Below are 14,796 nucleotides of genomic sequence, written 5' to 3'. Positions count from 1 at the left end.
GGATTTGGGTGATAGGCCCCTGGGGGTTCATTATATTATTCTTTCTACTTTTGAGATGTTTGACAAGCTCATAATAAACGCCAAGTAAGTAAGCTACAAAGAATACATTCTCTTGACTAGCCTCTCAATTTCCTCAAACCTTTCTTGCTTTATAGTGCTTATTTGGCAAAACCTCAATCACCACTGAGTTAAAGCAATCAGAAGAGAACTTCCATAAATTTCCACCACATCTATCCCCCAGCATATAGAGTACTGAGAATTTCTTAAGTCCCCACATCCCCATGGTAACAGCCAGAAATCAGAGCCAGTTTTAAGTTTAACTGATCAATGATGTACCCGAGTGAACGTGCTGTTGCAAGTCCCATCAACGGCACCCGGTCGATTCTGAAAATAAGCCAATCACAAAGGGACTCACTTCAGTAAACACGCCTGAGTGCCAACCGATCAGCAACAGTTTCACCCAAATTATCACTTCTACAGATGATAGCAACACGCTTAGACCTCTGAAGATTCACCAATCCCTAAATTAACCACTTTCTCAAAATCCAGTATAAGATTAGAAGTCTGGTCTGCTTGCAGCCATGCCTGACCTGCATGACTCTGACTGTCTAGTATAAGCAATAAATTCGGTTTTGTCTTTTTATTTCATGTATTGAATGGTTGTCTTATTATTCTCTGATAGCACTCTACCTTCCTTCCTGTTACTATAGATCAGTAGTTCTCAAGTAGGCACAGTTTTGCCTCCCAGGGGATATTGGCAATTTCTAGATGCACTCTTGGTTGTTACAACTGAGGTGGTGGTAGAGGTTGGTGATGCTGTAAAACATCTTAATGCACAGGATAGAATTACCTCACCCAAAATGTCAGAAGTGCAGAAATTGAGAAACCTTGCCATAGTCTTATAGACTTCACCTAATAATTCCTTCTTGCCTACTCAAGGACATTGCCCAACAGTTCTCCCCTCTACTGAATGTTCCCATCAGCATCAAGATATGATTTCTCCCACCTTAAAAACAGAACAAAACAAAAACCTTTTCTGATTTCAGTTCCTTCCTCAGCCACCACCCCATTTATCTGCTCTTTACAGCAAAACTCCTTGAAAAAAAACCCCACAAACCTATCCCCACTGACTCTGTAATAGCTTCTGTTTCCCCCTCATTGTTTTTGCTCCAGCCACACCGGCCTCCTTACTAGTTCTTGAACATGACAGATGTAGCCCTGCCTTGGGACATTTGCACTCCCTGTACCCACATAGCTCACTCCCTCGCATCCTTCAATTCTTTGTGACTTCCTAGTTCTACTGTCACCTCAGTGAGACCTATCCTGACCACTCTGCATCAACTTGCAACTTGCCCTCTTCCCACACAGCCACCTGGGATTCCTTTTCCACTTACTATGCTTTGCTCTTCTTATATCGGACTATATAATTCTCTTATGTTAACTTCTGTCTCTCCCTGTCTTCATTAGAATATAATCTTTATAATCTTCACGAGAGTAGGAGTGTTGTCTCTTTTGTTCATTGCTGTGTCCCCAGTGTTTATAACAGAGCAGACACTCAATAAATAGTTTTTAAATGAATGTACGTAAACCTTCTAAAGGATTTAGACAATCATAAAGCCAAAGCCAACCACTGGAAGACGTTAAGCGGCACAGTAGCATGAATAGTCGTGCACTGTAGGGAAGATGACTCTGAGAACTATGTGAAGAATGGATTGGAGCCAAGAGAAGGTGATGATGGGCCAAGACTAGGGTCAGGGTGGAGATAGGTGGAAGTGGGAAGGTTCAAGATATATTTTGGGGCCAGAAACAACAGGACTTGGTGATGGGTTATACATAGCAGGTGAGAGAATCGATTTTCAGGACTGGACAACCATGCATGTATACATTTATGTACGGGTACATATATATTTACATAGTTACATACATATATATGTATATTTGTGTTCATATTTGTGTGACAGACATATTGTCTCTTTTTTTTATAATTCCCCAGTGTCTGGGATATAGATGTTCAGAAAACATAGTTTTAAGACGTGTATCAATAAATACTGCTGAAATTCCCAATTTTCAGAGTCACTTGGCAAATGTGATGGGGAGGAAAGAGATGGCCACTCCTCCCATTTCTATCGTTTATTCATTTTATTTATCTCAAGGAAGCAGACAGCTTTACTGATAGCCCCAGCTGTCAGACCGTCTTTATTGTGTGTTTTTTTGATGTGAGAATATACAAAAATTTATGAATATAAACTTTTTATGCTAAGGATGAGTCAAACATGCTATGTTTGCTAGTATAATTCATTCATGAAGTAGAAAAAATGTGTCAAACAGCAAAGTTTATATTTTTAGTGAAAATTTAATGTCTATAAAACTTGACACTTGCCCTGGCCGGTGTGGCTCAGTTGGTTGAGCATTGCCCCACGCACTGAAAGGCTGCTGGTTCGGTTCCTGGTCAGGGCACAGACTCAGGTTGCTGGTTCGATCCCGGGTCAGGGTGCTTGCAGGAGGCAATGGATCAATATTTCTTTCTCATGCCAGTTTTTTTTCCCTCTCTCTCCCTTTCTCTCTCTCAAATCAAGAAAAATATATTTAAAAAAAAACTTGACAATAGGTTTGTAAGTAGGTACATATTTATCATTTTTTTGTTTCTTATGGGCTATTTTTTATTGATATGTAATTTATATATAATATAAAATTTACCATTTAATGAAGTGGTTTTTATTACATTCACAGAGTTGTGCACCCATCACCACCATCTAACCTCAGAACATTTAATCACTCCATAAAAACCCCACACCCATTAGCAGTTATTCCTGATGTCTCCCTTCCCTCAGCCACTGCAACCACTAATCTATTTTTGGTCACAATGCAGTTGCCTGTTCTGGACATTTCATATAAATGGAGTCATACAACATGTGGCTTTTTGCATCTGGCTTATTTTACTCAGCATAACATTTTCCAGGTTCATCCATGTTGTCACATATTTTATTATGTATGTATGTATGTATGTATTTATTTATTTATTTATTTATTTAAATTCTCACAAGAGGATATTTTTTCCATTGATTTTTAGAGAGAGTGGAAGAGAGAGAGAGAGAGAGAGGGAAACATTGATGTGAGAGACACATGGACTGGTTGCCTCCCCCTTGTGCTGGGACCGGGGATTGAACCTGCAACCCAGGTACGTGCCCTTGGCCGGAATCGAATCTGGGACACTTCAGTCCACAGTCCATCAATAGCATATCATTTCTTTATTAATTTTTTTACTCTAAAAGTAACATAATCATATTTTAGAACTTGCTGAAAATAGAGATAAGAAAAAAAATAATTTCACTCTTCACAATAACTATTAGTATTTTTTATCATTTTTCTTTCAGACTTAGTACTGATTCCACTTAAACCAGGGAGCCTATAAACTTGGATGGTGTATTGAGTTGAATAGTTTTCCCAAAATTTATGTTGACCTAAGGCCTCTGAATGTGACCTTATTTGGAAATGGGGCCTTTGCAGATGCAATTAAGTTAAAATGAGGTCATATTGGATTTGGTGTCTTATAAGGACACCAGTCCTAAATCCAAGAGGACTGGTGTCCTTATAAGAAGAGGGAAATTTGCCTTGGCTGGCATGGTTCAGTGGTTAGAGTGTCATTCTGCACATTGGAGGGAATCAGATACCTGGTCCAGGGCGTGTACCTGGGTTGCAGGTTCAATCCCAGCCCCGGCTCAGGGTGCCTGTGGGAAGCAGCCAATCTCCCCCCCACTTGCCCCTATTCCCTCTTCCAGTCTCCCTAAGAATCAATGGAAAAAATAGCCTCACTCCTTGGGTGAAGATTAAAAAAAAAAGAAGAAGAGGGAAATTTGGGCAAAGAGATGCACAGGGAGGACATCATGTGATGAGCCTGGAGCAATGCAGCTGTAAGCCAAGGGATGCTGAGGACTGCCTGCCAGCAGCCTCCAGAGGCTGGGGACAGGGCAGGGAACATGTTCTCCCTCACAGCCTCCAGAAGAAACTGACCCTGCTGACACCTTGATTTCAAACTTTCTGCCTCCAGAACTGTGAGAAAATAAATTTCTATCATTTAAGCGATCCAGTCTGTGGAATTTTGTAATGGTGGCCTTAACAAACTAATATGCCAAGGAAACTAATATAGATAGGAAATAAAGTACTGTTATTTTCACTACCATCTAACTGAAATTTAACATTTCCATCAATTATAAATGTGACTTTGTCAACAATGGAAATCCAGGTATTGTCATACCCCAGTATAGTTACAGCAAATACCTTAAATTGTTTTTGTACCCTATTTTAAGCTATAGCAGTTATGAGACTCCCACTTAACCTTATTATTTAATGTGTTAATACAAGAGGCACACGAATTACTATATCACAAAATTCATTCTTTTACTACTTTAAAAAAATATATATCTTTATTGATTTCAGAGAGAGGAAAGGAGAGGGAGAGAGAGAGATAGAAACATCAATGATGAGAGAGTCATTGACCGAGCCCGCAACCCGGGCATGTGCCCTGACCGGGAATCGAACCCCTATCGCCTGGATCCTAGGTCGACGCTCAACCGCTGAGCCACCCCTGGCTGGGCCTTTTACTATTTTGATAGCTATATTTTAGTATAATTGATCTCAGTAATCCTACATATTTTATTTTATTCATTGAAAACATTCTGAAAAAGTATCCATAGGCTTCACCAGGCTGACTCACTTTAAGCAGTGACACTTGCATGGGGAAAAGAGAAGGTTGTTCTGTGAAAACGCTCAAGGGAAATAAAAGTCAGTGGGGCTTTTTCAACCTACTATACAGTTCGGTGTACAAGAGTATTTCCAGAGCCCGGCCCGTGTGATTCAGCTGGTTGAGCATCAGCTCATGCACCAGGAGTTCACTGGTTCGATTCCTGGTCAGGGCACATGCCCAGGTTTCTGGCTTCAATCCCCAGTAGGGGGCGTGTGGGAGGCAGTCAATCTATGTTTCTCTCTCATTGATGTTTCTCTCTTTCTCTTCCTCTCCCTTCCTCTTTCTGAAATCAATAAAATGTATATATATATTTTAAAAAGAGTATTCCCAGGTCCACTAAACCTTGACATTTTAAGAAATCCCCTCCATCCCAACCCTATTGTTTGTTTTGTTTTGTTTTTGAAGTGAAAGATTGTCAGGTGCTGAAGGCAACTCCAATTTTACTTAAATTTATTTGGAGTCCTTGGATTTCTTTAATACGTTTTTGTTTGTTTTTTACTGTGTCTGTAAACTTAAATTCTAAAAGACAACACGCTGATTTGGAGCTAAGAGGTCTTTTTTCTTTTTTTTTAAAGACACATTTATTCAGCATCATGATCAAACTATTCCATTTAGCAATCAACAGCATGGGTGCAAAAAAACCCTCCGACAACAACCTACATTAAAACCCTTTTTGGAATGATTTACACTTTCCACAGAACAGAAATAAATAACCTGTTATACAATTAGTTATAAACATAGTCCTGGAGTTTTTTGCCCATTCACATGATTATTGTCTAAAACATGTCTTGTTTGTAGCAATTAGGTCCTGCCACCACTGTTCTTGGCTGAGTTCACAAATCTATTGTAACCTACAGCTTCCCTGTCACTTCTCTGGCTCTTCTCTCCTGCTAAGCTTTGTTTCCTGGCGGTAATTAAAATCTGCCACTGCCACAGCTACTACTGCCGCTGCTGGAAACCGCCAGAGCCACCTTGGTTTTATGGTTTGGCAAAGTATTGGCTTCCACCACCGCAGGGGCCAGAGCTTCTGCCTCCAAAGTTTCTTCTTTACGTGGGTCCAAAATTTGAAGGTTGATTGCCAAAATCATTGTAGCTTCTGCCACCTCCAAAATTGCTTCCACTACCACCACCAATGCTGTCTCTGCCTCTTCCACCTCCTCTGTCATTATAGCCATCACAGCTGCCACTCCCACCATAGCCATCGCCCTGGTTTCCATAACCCTGGCCACTACTTCCATAGCCTCTGCTTCCTCCAGAGTAACCAGGGCTCCTCCTCCAGAACCACCATCACCATGGCTGCCACCAAAACCACCTCGACCGCTGAAGTTTCCTCCACGAAGTTGTCATTCCCACCAAAACCACCTTGACAGCCCAGCCGGGGTGGTTCAGTTGGCTGAACGTCGTCCCATGAACCAGGTCACGGTTCCATTCTGGGTCAGGTCACATGCCCGGGTTTCAGGCTCAGATCCCCAGTAGGGGGCGTGCAGGAGGCAGCCGATCGATGTTACACTCTCACATTGATGTTTCTCTCTCCCTCCCTTCCTCTCTCTCTAAAAATCAATGAAAACAAAACAAAACAAAAACCACCTCGACAACTTAAGTTCCCTCCACGACCAAAGTTGTCATTCCCACCAAAACCACCTCCACGACCACCTCCAGAAGTTTCCAGAACCACTTGGTCCTCTTTGGCTGGATGAAGCACTAGCCATCAAGAGACAGGGCTTTCCTTAACTTCACAGTTGTGGCCATTCACAGGATGTTATTTCTGAATGACAGTCTTATCTACAGAGTCATGGTCATCAAAGGTTACAAAAGCAAAGCCTCTCTTTTTGCCACTGCCTGGGTCGGTCATGATTTCAATCGCTTCAGTTTTCTCATGCTGTTCAAAATAACCTCTTAGGTGATGTTCTTCAGTGTCTTCTTCAATACCACCAACGAAAACCTTTTTCACAGTTCAGTGGGCACCAGGTTTCTGAGACTCTCCTCTTGAGGCAGCGCTCTCTGCTTTCACACTCGTCCATCCACCTCGTGTGGCCCTGCACTCATGGCTGCATCCAGCTCCTCTCCACAGTGGCATGGTGACAAACCCAAAGCCCCTGGAGGGCTTGGTGTTTGGATCTCTTATTACCACACAGTCTGTGAGCGTCCCCGTTGCTCAACATGGCTCCTCAGACTCTCTTGGGTGTTTCAAAGCTCAAATTCCAATAAAGAGCTTCCGAAGCTGGTTGGGCTCTTCGGGAGACTCTGACTTAGACTCCACGAGTGTGGGAGGGAGACTTCAGTGATGCTTACTCGGTGGAGTCTACTGGCGGAAAGGTGGATCTAGGAGGTCTTCCCTCTTAATGCTTCCACGAAAGGTGACAAAGAATGGCTACAGATTAAAAAAACACACCACCAAGTCCTGTTAAAAAATAACAATACATCCAAGACGTGTATAAAAGAACAAAAGTCACCAGCAGAAGACATTATGTATAATCCCATTTACGTAACAAACTAAAATAGTAGAGCTGCATTGGTCCACATAAGTGTTTGTAACTGCACAGAAAAAGATCTGGAAGGATAGACACCAAACTGTCAACAACCTTTTGGAGTGGGGAGTAGGACTGGGTGGAGCGCGAAGAGGAGATTTTCACTTTTTCTATTTATTCTTCTATTTATGGACGATTGCATAATACAGATGTATTAATTATTTTAAAAATTAAAATTAAATTTAAAGATACAGTGTTGTAACCCACATGGCTATTGGACCAATCTTGGGACAATTACAATTTTATATATTATCTTATTTTACTCTCCCAGCTGAGTAATTAAAAAGCATTTCTTAAGAATCTACTTTGTGTAGTAAATATCTTACATTGGAATTTACTTTATGGTTTGCATCTAGAGGTAGTATATTAATTAGAATTTTATTGGCTTCACATCACAAAACTAATTCAACTTAAGCAAGAAGGAGAATTTGGTAGAACAGTATTTCTTAAAATTGAGTAATATTCATCCTGTTTTAAGCAGAAAAGAAGCCTTCTCAATGTTGACATTATTTTTATGAAAATGTTACTTAAATGTATAAATTATTTATAAGCTTCTTATGCTTATAGTGCTTATAAAACATAAAATCAGAATAAGCTTATAAATTAAATAACCAGAGACCCAAACATCACATCAGTGACATTAATTTACTCTGATGAATGATGTTGCTTTGCTGAACTACAATCACCAATGTTGGAGAGAAGTAGAAAAATGTGTCCCAGTTTAATCTGCTTGCGCAATTTGGTTTTAATAATATTAACACATGCAGAGAGTGCCTGTTCATTTAAGCTTGTTACACCAAAAGTACAAAATGATATTAATAATTTCAAGGCTTTGTTTACTTGTTTGGGATAATTGGATGTTTTACTTCACAAATGTTTGTCAGAGAGCATTCTTCTAATGTCAATTTAATGAGATGTCACTTGATATCTTCATAAAACTGTCTTGTTCCCTTGTAGTTAAGTTAGTGTTACATAAATCTGCATCAAATGAGTATATAAGCCAATTATTGCTGGAACTGGGAACAGGAAATAATATCTGGGCTTCGAGTTCAGTATTGCAGATGTTGAAAAAAAAGTGCCTAGTTTTAGCCCAGAACTTTTTATTAGATTATTGGAAGAAATAAACAAATGACTCATTCACATAACTTAAAAAATGTTTGACCATTATTCAGTTTTCTAAAACAAACTTTCCTTTTTATTGAACTTGGAACATTAGGACCACTGTGAAACCTGGATTTCCTGCTGTGACACCACGCAGCCTTCGTTTGGTGGGAGTGCATGTTTACATGTCATATGGCAGCCTCTGTCCTCATTGGCCTGCAACAACTAATGTAATCTATTTCTGCATCACATTATGTCATTGTCCTGATGTCAAGTACAAAATTAAACTTATTAAAGAGCAATAAACTAAAGCTGACTTCTGTTTTAACCTTTCAGTTATAAAACACCACTCCAAGAGCATTGTTATTATGATTGATGGTTGTAAGACCATGTGGCTTAGTGCTGGAACAGTACTACATTTAAGTCATAGCCTAAACAAAAATACCAATCTTTCGTTATATTGCTCTTAAACATGCATAATGGGACATATAGATCTTTAGTGTGGCAGGTAGAAGATATTTGGGAGCAGAAGTCTTTTCCCTGAGGCTGCTGCCTATGGGCAGGTTCACCCATGGGAGTGAACAGCCTCCCGTACAAATCCTCAACCCAGTCACTGCTGTGATCTTTGAAAACATAAATCTGATCATGTCACTTCTCTGCTTCAAGACTTCAATGGCTCCTCGTGTTCCATTAGGATTCAATCTAAGCTCCTTGATGAGGCTTACCTTTCCAATGTCATCTCAAGCAGAGTTGTTTAATTCCTTCCCTACTCAGGAATGAAATCTTGGCTTTACCCAAGGTCTTTTTTCTAAATATCAAAGGCAAATACAGGCCTTTATTTCCAGGGTTACACAAAGAAACATGGAAGCTTTGAAATTAGTTTATTTTTTTAAGCGGGGGTGGGAGAGGGGCAAAGAATTGCCTTCAAAATTTCCATTCCACATCTGTAATATTTGAAACAATAAAGATAAATTAAATTAAAAAATTCCATATCCAATTCTTAGCCAGGGTTCAAGTTACCAGACTTCTGGGAACCTAACACTTTGTTAAACACATTAATTGCTTGCTCTAATGTTGATCAAATGACTGCCTGAGAATCATGAGAGGAGAATTTAAATGCTCTCTAGTTCAACAGGTCCTCCAGAACAGAGTCTTTTAACTTGAACACCTACAGGCAAGGTGTTTCAAGATAATCCTGGTCTCTTGGCACCAATCACCCCCCACCTTTTTTTTTTTACATTAAAATACTTTAGGCTGCTCTGTCTGTGGCTCCCTCGCTGTCTCACTGCTTCACTAATAAACTCTTTTCACTTTAAATTCTTAAAAACGGAATCATTTTTTTAGAGCAGTTTTAGGTTCATAGAAAAACTGAGTGGAAAGTACAGAGTTCCCATCCGACCAGTCTCCCCCACCATCAATATCCTGCAACAGAGTTACACCTTTACTACAAAGGATGAACCAACACTGATACATCATTATTGACCAAAGTTCATAGTTTATATTAGGCTTCACTCGTAGGGTTGTACATTCTATGGGTTTGGACAATATGATGACATATATCCATCCGTATACAGAATAGTTTCACTAATTTATCCCTCTCTACCTTCCCCCAAACTCCTGGCAACCACTCATCTTATTACTGTCTCCATAGTTTTGCCTTTTCCAGAATGTCATATTCATATACTGTTTGAATTATACAGTATGTAGCCTTCTCAGACTGGCTTCTTTCATTTAGTAATATGATTTTAAGTTTTCTCTATGTTTTTTCATGATTTGATAGTTCATTTCTTTTTAGCACTGAATAATATTCCATTGAATGGATATACCATAGTTTATTTATCCATTCATGTATTGTAGATCATCTTGGTTTTGGCAATTTTGCATAAAGCTGCTATAAATATGTGTTCAGGTTTTTGTGTGGACATGTTTTCAACTCCCTTGGGTAAATACCAAGGAGCATGATTGCTTTATTGTACCGTAAGAGTATGTTTAGTATTGTAAAAAACTGCTAAACTGTCTTCCAAAGTGGAGGTACCATTTTGCATTCCCATCAGCAATGAATGATATTCCTGCTGCTCACATCCTTGTCAGTACTTGGTGTTATCAGTGTTTTGGATTTTAACCATTTTACTAGGTATGTAGTGGTATTTTATTATTGTTTTAATTTTCAATTCCCTAATGACATGATGTTGAACATCTTTTTATACACTTGTTTACTATCTGCATATCTTTTAAAAAATATGTTTTTATTGATTTCAGAGAAAGGAAGGGAGAGGGAGATAGAAACATCAATGATGAGAGTCATTGATCAGCTGCCTCTTGCATGCCCCCTACTGGGGATTGAGACTGAAACCTGGGCATGTGCCCTGGCAAGGGGATCGAATCCCAGTCTCCTGAATCATAGGTTGATGCTGAACTGCTGAGCCATGCCGGCAGGGTATATTTTGCAATTCTATGACCTCTGTATGTGTAATGCTTATGTGTGTAATGCTTATATGTGTAAATGCTTATAATTTTCATAATTAAGTAAACTAAAGACTCATTACTTTGGGCTTCTCAATACCAATGCTAATTTGATCGGGGCTGATGACAAGCAGTTAGTCACCTCTGACTCCTCACCAAGGAATTTATATGATCCTGGGTCAACAAACTAACCAACAGTCCAAGAAGTAAACATTTTTAAAGGATTGCTATACATTTATTGCAAACATGGGAATATGATCTTACATTTACATAAAACATTATACTTTTTCATGTATTTTCGCATAGGCTATTTCAGTGGCCTCTCACAGTAACTCTCAGATGTGGCTAAAACAGAAGATATTACTCACATTTTGCATGTGATAAAACTGGGGTACAGATGGTTAAATGTATGTTCTCAACCCTGGTTATAGATTAGAATAACTCGGAGAACTTTGAAAATATGACCAATGCTTGTGCTCCAGAGATTCTGATCTGAATGGTCTGGATGCAGTTGGATATCAGTTATTTTCCAAAATGGTCTCAGCTTAGTCCAATGTAAAGTCAGAGTTGAGAGCCATTGGGTTACACAGTGCTGAGTTTAAGATGCCAATTTGACAAATAAAACTAGATTTCATAATATAGTGAGCACTTTTTACCACTCCCCGAATCCTCTACTTCCCCACTACATAAGAAGTTGTAATTATAGAATCTCTGTGGAAAAACAATTCTGGGCATTCATTTGAATCACTGTATGTATTCAACCAACATTTATAAAATATAATTTCCTGGAAAACATTCTCAATGCAGACTTCTTGCTAATTCCTACTGACTTTTTTCTCAGCTAGTGTGAACTGAGAGTTGTTACTGCTTGTCCTGCTATGTGCATGAGTAAGCCTCAGGAGGGTAGAGGTGGTCCTACTGTCTTAAGGCATTATGATAGTCCATTCTTTTTTTTAAAAAAGATGTTTTTTTATTGATTTGAGAGAGTGAGAGAGGAAGGGAGAGGGAAAGAGAGAGATCCATGAGAGAGAAACATTGATGGGCCACCTCCTGCACGCCTCCTACTGGGGATTAAGCCTGAAACCTGGGCATGTGCCCTGACCAGGAATCAAACTGGTCATGTGCCATTCTAGGTGCATGTGACCTTCTAGGTGCATGGGTCGATGCTCAACCAACTAAGCCACACTGGCCAGGGCATGCTAGTCCATTCTTAAATATTTTATCATGCATTTTTTTTAAAAAATAAAGAGATTTTTAGTCCTGGCCGGCGTGGCTCAGTGGTTAGAGCATAGGCCTGCACGCAGGAGGATCGAATGTTCGATTCCTGGTCAAGGGCACATACCTGGGTTGCAGGTTTGATCTCCGTCCCCAGTCGGGGCGCGTGTGGGAGGCAACCAATTGATGTGTCTCTCTCACATGAATGTTTTGCTCTCTCCCTCTCTCCCCTTCCCTTCCACTCACTCTAGCAATCAATGGAAAATATATTCTAATTCCTTGGGTGATTAAAAACTATTAAAAAAAAAAAGATTTTCTTATCTATCCTTGATATCATTATCACACCTAATAAATATAACATTAATTTCCTAATATTCTCTAATAACCTTTCCAAATTCAAATTTTTCCAATTGTCCCGAAATTGTCTTTTATACTTGATTTGTTCAAGAGGACTACATACATCTTGTTGTAAATTCCTTTTAATCAGGAATTAATTTTTTTTAAGAACTATTAAAAAAAACTTTTTATGAAGGAAAAATATAAATATATACAAAAGAGAGAAAATAGTGCAATGAAGTCCAAGAACCCATCACCCACTGAGCATCACCTCTTGGCCATCTTTGTTTAATCTACATTCTCATTAAAATTTTTTTTAAAAAAAATTGATTCCAGAGAGAGGAAGGGGGGAGGAGAGGGAGGGGGAGAGAGAGAGAGAGAGAGAGAGAGAGAGAGAGAGAGAGAGAGAGAGAGATCAGTTGCCTCCCACATGTGCCCCAATTGGATCAAACCCGAAACCTGGTTATGTGCCCTGACTGGGAATCAAACCCACCACCTTTTGGTATATGAAACGATGCTCCAACCAACTGAGCTACACAAACCAGGGTAACTCGCATTCTCATTTTATCTCCCATGCCCCCTTCCTGGAATATTTTGAAGCAAATCCTAGACATCCTAGCATTTTACCTGTAAATATTTCAGTATGCTTCTCTAAAAAAAAAAAAAGCTTTTTAATTTTTTTTTTATTGAACTGATTCCATTAAAAATTGGTATTTATATTATAAGGGCTCTTTTTTTTAAGAAAACACATCCACAATACCTAAAAAACATTTAACAATGATTTTAACAATGATTGTTGAATATAAACAAATATCCAATCAAATTTTCCCATTAAAAACATAGACAACTCATTGTAATCACAAGGCAAACAGGACGCAAACATTGCATTTGATTGATATGTCTCTTAAAACTCTATAAATCTGTATATTCCCTTTTCTTCTTTCTTTTCCTTGAAATATAATGTTGAAAATAGGCTGTTTGTTTTACAGTTTTCCACATTACATATTTTGAAGATACATCCTCAAGATACCATTTACCATATTTTCTGTCCCTTTTATTTCCTGTAAACTGGTGGTTAAAGCTAACAGTTTGACATTATTCAGATTCATTCTTTTTTTTTTTGTAAGGCTCCTTTAAGGACAATTATGTGTACTTCTGTCAACAGACACATAATGTCTGGTTGTTTCCTTTTGTTATGCTAGGAGTGGCTGATTATCATTGCCTAGATCTATTATTTCATTAGCAGTTACCACTCTCCCATTTTGTTTTTATGTTATTTCATTTTGGGTTTTTTTTTTTTATGATGTTGACTTATATTGATGAGACCAGGATAGATATTGTGGAAATTGTCTCCCTGGATTTGATTGTTTTACATGTTCATTTAATTTGTTCCCTTTTCCCCTGAAAGTTCCTGTACCTGGACGTTACAGCTTAAATCTTGTTTAGATTCAAGTTAATGTTCTTGGCTTTATTACTTCATAGGCAACATTGTGCACTTCCTGTTACATCATGTTAGAAGGTATATATTGTCTGTGTGCACTTATTTTGAAAATCCCTCTCCAAATCATTTCAATACCCATCAAAATGTACTCACATTCCATGTTAAAAGAATTTGGCTCTAACATTTAAAAAAAGCCTTAAAAATGATGTAATACTTTAAATTTAGTTAAGGATAAATTTTTCATTTTGTTTCTGGAATTTAAAATTGATTACATATATAAAACTATGAGATAATTTTAAGTTGATTGGTTAGCATAATCTTATTTTTCTAGACTCTTTTTTTCCTTTTTATTATGAAGAATTTCTAATACATACAAAGGTAGGCAGAACAACATAATGCACTCATCACCAGCTTCCAGCTTCAGTTTATGGTTACTGTTCTTTCATCTAGCTCCCCATCCACTTTTCCCTTTCTATATTATTAAATTTTGAAAAAAGAGATATAATTCACATACCATATAATTCACCCTTTCAAGCACCCTTTTAATACACCTCAGTGGTTTAAATATATTAACAAAGTTGTGCAACCACTACTGTTCAATGATTTTTAGTATATTCACAGTTATACAACCTTCACAAGTCTCCGTTTAACCTGTAAATCTTTCCCTCCAAATCTGTTTTTCCTTTGCAATTTATTTGTTAAAGGCACTTGCTTATCTTGTAGAATTTTCATAGTCTAGATTTTGCTGTTTCATCTCTGTAGCATTTTAAAGAATATTCTTCTGTAGTATTTTTCCCCCCATTCTCTGTATTTTCTATAAATTGGTAGTTAGATATAGATGTATGATGAGATTCAGGTTCAATTTTTGTATACAAGATTCCTTCATTGTCATCTTTATGTTCTAGAGACACACACGTCTCACCTTTCATTTTGTGATTAATGCTCAACGGGTCGATTTCTGAATTCAT

The 14,796-nt window shown here is 38.3% G+C and overlaps 1 pseudogene; it reads right to left on the bottom strand.

Annotated features, from left to right (window-relative positions):
• Positions 1-5,893: 5,893 nt before the first annotated feature.
• Positions 5,894-14,796, bottom strand: LOC107537318 (heterogeneous nuclear ribonucleoprotein A1 pseudogene; annotated as a pseudogene).

Source organism: Miniopterus natalensis, chromosome 10 (genome assembly GCF_054644295.1).
Source record: "Miniopterus natalensis isolate mMinNat1 chromosome 10, mMinNat1.hap1, whole genome shotgun sequence".
Lineage (NCBI taxonomy): Eukaryota > Metazoa > Chordata > Mammalia > Chiroptera > Miniopteridae > Miniopterus > Miniopterus natalensis.
Note: the sequence above shows the minus strand (reverse complement) of the source record. Positions and strands in the feature narration are given on the sequence as shown.